Source organism: Erpetoichthys calabaricus, chromosome 11 (genome assembly GCF_900747795.2).
Source record: "Erpetoichthys calabaricus chromosome 11, fErpCal1.3, whole genome shotgun sequence".
Lineage (NCBI taxonomy): Eukaryota > Metazoa > Chordata > Cladistia > Polypteriformes > Polypteridae > Erpetoichthys > Erpetoichthys calabaricus.
Genome location: NC_041404.2, coordinates 54,727,433 through 54,733,169, shown reverse-complemented (window position 1 = coordinate 54,733,169; position 5,737 = coordinate 54,727,433). Strand labels below are relative to the sequence as shown.

Genomic DNA, 5,737 nt, shown 5'->3' with positions numbered 1-5,737 from the left:
TATCAAAATACCACAACTGGTGCTCTCTCTTGTAATACCCAGAGCCCAACAGTGATGTCTGTGAACCCCAATCCCCTCCTAGCCTAGGCATACTGTAGCAGTCTGGGTGCCAACCCCGCAAGAAGTTACTGCAGTTATGGAATCCAATTAAACACAGAGAACAAACTCTATAAATGAACTATAAGAGAGATAGATAGATAGATAGATAGATAGATAGATAGATAGATAGATAGATAGATAGATAGATAGATAGATAGATAGATAGATAGATAGATAGATAGATAGATAGATAGATGTGAAAGGCACTATATGATAGATAGATAGATAGATAGATAGATAGATAGATAGATAGATAGATAGATAGATAGATAGATAGATAGATAAATAGATAGATAGATAGATAGATAGATAGATGTGAAAGGCACTATATAATAGATAGATAGATAGATAGATAGATAGATAGATAGATAGATAGATAGATAGATAGATAGATAGATAGATAGATAGATGTGAAAGGCACTATATAATAGATAATAATTCATTATGAAATTCAATAAAATCACAAAACCACACAAGAGCCCTTGTATTGAGTGCGAAACTCTTCCCAAAGCGTTTCCCACCACCACAGCCTCAAGTACAGGATAATAAAGCACACAATGATTCTTCTTTCTTTTCAAATCTTTGCCTCCTCCCAGCAAGCTTCGTCCACCTTCCACCCGACTCTGGCTCATTCCTGTGAGGCCTCAAGTCCTCTTATATTGCTTCTGCTACTTTCACCTGTGTTGTCTGTAAGGTGGAAACCCCATCCCCTCCTCAGTCTTTGCAGCACCCCCTGGCGGCACCCACAGTACTCAGCAGGGCTTAGGTAAAGACCTCCAAGTCTCATGATGCCCTTTGGGAATCCGAGGAAGCACTGCAATTCAAGGAAGCTCCCATCTAACGTTTGGGGGGAGGCAGTGACCTAAAGAAGCTGCTTTCCTCTATCCTTCCATCTTTTGGGCATCCCAGCAAGGTTGGGCTGTCATCCTTAGATTAGTAAACATTTAACATTCAAGACAAAATACAACACTATCCAGTACAGCAGGTGCAGATGATGATGGTGTATGGCTATAAAATCCCCATGAAGAGTGCAAAGTTTTGTCCTACCAGGTTCCCATTGCAGCATGAAGATTTGATGTGATTGGGAGTGCTACCCAGATGAAGACATATCCAACCAAGATGGATCAACACCGACAAGCAGGCCCAGGACAGCACAAAACTGCAATCCAAGGAGGTTGCAGTCATAATCCAATGCCGTATATGAAGGTTAGAATGTAAACAGATGGATGATCGGGATTTTGCTTGGTGTATTTTTACCTCCTTTATAAAGATCTCGCTTGATTAATCATCTTCCCAGCAACCCATGCACCCTATGAATCTGCCAAATAGCCTTAGGCTGCCAGGACTGCTGGGAGGTGTAGGCAATTTTAAGTAGTTCTGCTGCAAAATCACTTCAAGTGGGACCCAACAAGCTGATTGAAAGTGGTCTGAGTTGTGGGATGCACTTTGGACCCTCTGGGTGGGTGGGGATTTATGATTTTGAAAACGTACAAACATTTTTTCATACCTTAACACAGGTCGCACAGCAAGGAGGCCGGGTTTGTATTAATTTTCCCCGTTTCTGCATGGGTTTCCTCCCACTGTCCAAAGACATGCAGATTAGGCGAACTGGCAATGCCAAATTGGCCCTGGTGTGTGTGTGTTTGTCCTGTGATGGACTGGCATCCTATCTGGGGGTTTGTTGCTACATTGTGCCCTGTGTAAACTGGCATAGGCTCCCACCCCCACGCCACATTAAGCAGGCTAGAAAATGATCCGGACATGACCTTAACCCTTTATATAAATATACACGGGCACTTCTGCCAGTAAATTTATAAAGTTGAAAAAAAATGTATTAAACCCCCCAATGTGGCAAATCCATCACAAGGTGGGCTCACCAGGACACTCACTCCTGGCCAGCCTAATGCCGTTTAAGTACACAGAAGGGAATATTCGATATTTAATATGACAAACACAGTAGACAACGAAGCTGCAGTTATGCGTATCTAATAAGAAGATCATCATGAAGTGTGGTGATGTTAATTCTTTATTGTATTAAATTTAACAAAATGTCAGCAACAATCTATGAAAATACGCAAGTTGGGCACCGACCAAATAGTGATGTGAAGTTAATCATTTTAAATCAGTTCTGATTAGGACCCATTAAAAACTCAACATATTTTTATTTCCTATCTGTCTAAATTATTTATTAATGCTACGCCGCCAACGTGGAATTTGTTCACAGGCCACTAATTTCTGTTTAGTCAAAAAGCAGACAAAAGGAAAAGCAATTCCGGGGCTGTCAATACCGATGACTGGCGATATTTTACACATTTTATTTTTTTTTTCTTCTTTGCAGGGAAGGGCAAAAGATTAATTTCGTCATATCAGACGGCGTCGGAGTCCATTCTGTCCAATGAAGTGGTCAAGAGTCGTCAAAACCACAACGCCAATGAACATCTGTCACCTGAAATTGTCTTCTACTTGGGGACTCGGCCACTTAAGTGAGTTTGCCGTAAATCAAAGTTACATTACTATTTGTTTTTTTTTATTAATCACATCAATCACTTCTTCTATTCTAACTGGAAGCTACGGTTCCTCTAAGCAGAAAATTTCTCCAGAGGCGCTTCCCTATTCTCTTCAAAATGAAAGGGCACACATCGATCCGGTCACTTGCATACTATTGTTTGATCTTCCGATTTTTCACTCTGGGGAGCACCTCACAGATATTATTATAAAATTCAGCCAGACAGGAACCTTGGCATTCATTTCATTCTGGTCACTGCGGAGGAATCGTTCCTTTTGTTTTTATTTTTTTGGCTTTTGATTGTGGTCACTGTCATCCCACCTGCATATCTGTAAGGAGTTATAGAATCAACATCTTCAGTAAGTATTCAGACCCCCTTCACTTTTTACACGTTTTGTTATGTTGCAGCCTTGTGCTCAAATCATTTCAATTCTTTTTTTTTACTCCTCAAACAACAGCACATGTCATGGAAAAAAAAACTTCCCTTTATCTTCAAAAAAGGTGGTCATAGGGCCTAGATGAGAATACAGAACGTTTCTTAATTTGCACAGAGTTACGCACAAATGTCTCCGTTCATGGAGTGAGCAATCAAGTAAACCATTCATCGTCTTCCATACTTTTCTCTTACTATTACCTCACCTCACATATCACATCATCATGACTTTATCACCTTATCCAATCAAATAAAGCCGTAAGTAATTTCTGACTCATGTCGATTCTCCCATCATCCTTAGCAGGGGTGTTTGCGGACCATTTTGTTGATCTTAGCACCACTTCATAGGAGCGGCGTTTGGGCTTATCCCCATTGATTAATCCTCATTTTCTAGAGGGGCATTTGTTACTCATTTACCTCATTGCAGCCTTATGGTAGAATCATTTCAGTTCTTTTTTCACTCCTCAAACAACAGCACATGTCACGGAAAAAAAACTTCCCTCTATCTTCAGAAAAGGTGGTCATAGGGCCTAGATTAGAATACAGAACGTTTCTTAATTTGCACAGAGTTACGCACAAATGTCTCAGTCCATGGAGTGAGCAATCAAGTAAACCATTCATCGTCTTCCATACTTTTCTCTTAATATTACCTCACCTCATACATCACATCATCATGACTTTATCACCTTATCGAATCAAATAAAGCCATAAGTAATTTCTGAACCATGTCGATTCTCCCATCATCCTTAGCAGGGGTGTCTGCGGACCGTTCTGTTGATCTAAGCACCACTTCATAGGAGCGGCGTTTGGGCTTTTCCCCATTGATTAATCCTCACTTTCTAAAGGGGCGTTTGTTACTCATTTACCTCATTGCAACCTTATGCTAGAATCATTTCAGTTCTTTTTTCGCTCCTCAAACAACAGCATATGTCACAGAAAAAAAAACTATCTTCAGAAAAGGTGGTCATAGGGCCTAGATGAGAATACAGAATGTTTCTTAATTTGCACAGAGTTACACACAAATGTCTCAGTGCATGGAGTGAGCAATCAATTAAACCATTCCTCATCTTCCGTACTTTTCCCTTACTATTACCTTACCTCATACATCACATTATCATGACTTTATTACCTTATCCAATCAAATAAATCCGTAAGTAATTTCTAACTCATGTCGATTCTCCCATCATCCTTAACAGGAGTGTTTGTGGACCGTTCTGTTGATCTTAGCACCACTTCATAGGAGCTATGTTTAGGCTTTTCCCCTTTAATTTATCCTCATTTTCTAGAGGGGTGTTTGTTACTCCTTTACCTCATTGCAGCCTTATGCTAGAATCATTTCAGTTCTTTTTTCACTCCTCAAACAACAGCACATGTCAAGGAAAAAAAAAACTTCCCTTTATCTTCAAAAAAGGTGGCCATGGGGCCTACATGAGAATACAGAACGTTTCTTAATTTGGACAGAGTTACACACAAATGTTTCAGTCCATGGAGTGAGCAATCAATTAACTCTTTTAGGGCTAATTTTTTTTGTTTCTTTTCTCTCAGGGCTGAATATTTTTCCAAAAACTAACTTTTTTTAAAAAAGAACACAAAGCAATGGTTTAACATATCAAATCAACAAAAATTATTTACTTCTGACAAATGTTACTGTCTTGCATGTTGTATGAGCTTGCATACTATATGATTTCACATTCTATGATTTCACATACATGTTACACAGCAAAGTCCTGAAAAGTATGATCTCACTCAAAGCAGCCAATTGCATGCATTGCCACATTGCACTGCTTACAATATGTGTTGCACTGGTGCTTCCTTTTCAATTGTCTGTTGCTGCTCTTTCTCACAGACAATTGTGTACTGTACTTGTGTACTTGTGTATTGTAGAGAGACAAGTCACCTGTTTGACATCGTGCCATGCCACTGCCACCAAGTCGTCTATACTTTTCTCTTACTATTACCTCACCTCATCAGGACTTTATCACCTTATCCGATCAAATAAAGCCGTAAGTAATTTCTAATTCATGTCAATTCTCCCATCATCCTTAGCAGGGGTGTTTGCAAACTGTTCTGTTGATCTTAGCACCACTTCATAGGAGCGGCATTTGGGCTTTTTCCCATTAATTCATCCTCACTTTCCAGAGGGGTGCTTGTTACTCATTTACCTCATTGTGCTTCTATTGCCAAGAGGGCTCAACAGCGTCTGTATTTATTTGCAGTGAATGAAGAGAGTGATTGTTTTGTCTTGGTAGAGTAATATATATTGCTCTACTTTCCCACCACCACCATCTACCCAAAGCACCATGATGTTCCAACAATGATGGATGGATTAAAAGCCAGAAGTCTGTACAACCATCAGCATCAAGTGACTCTGTGAAAAACCCGAACTACAAAGAGGACTATTTCATTTATGTTAGGTAGAATGCCCAGAGGGGACTGGGTGGTCTCGTGGCCTGGAACCCCTACAGATTTTATTTTTTTCTCCAGCCGTCTGGAGTTTTTTTTTTGTTTTTTCTGTCCACCCTGGCCATCGGACCTTACTCCTTTCTATGTTAACTAATGTTGTCTTATTTTAATTTCTTATTTTGTCTTTTATTTTTCTTCTCTTCATTATGTAAAGCATTTTGAGCTACCTTTTGTATGAAAATGTGCTATAGAAATAAATGTTGTTGTTGTTGTATTGTATTATTAATATGTAGCCT

The 5,737-nt window shown here is 39.5% G+C and overlaps 1 long non-coding RNA gene across 1 annotated transcript; it reads right to left on the bottom strand.

The window, feature by feature from the left end:
- Nucleotides 1–3,060: 3,060 nt before the first annotated feature.
- On the bottom strand, nt 3,061–5,266 carry LOC127529699 (uncharacterized). Its single transcript, XR_007936321.1, has 3 exons — nt 5,122–5,266; nt 3,694–3,817; nt 3,061–3,244 (listed from the first exon to the last, which is right to left on the bottom strand). It is a non-coding gene; the product is annotated as an uncharacterized LOC127529699 (long non-coding RNA).
- Between the last annotated feature and the right edge of the window lie 471 nt (nt 5,267–5,737).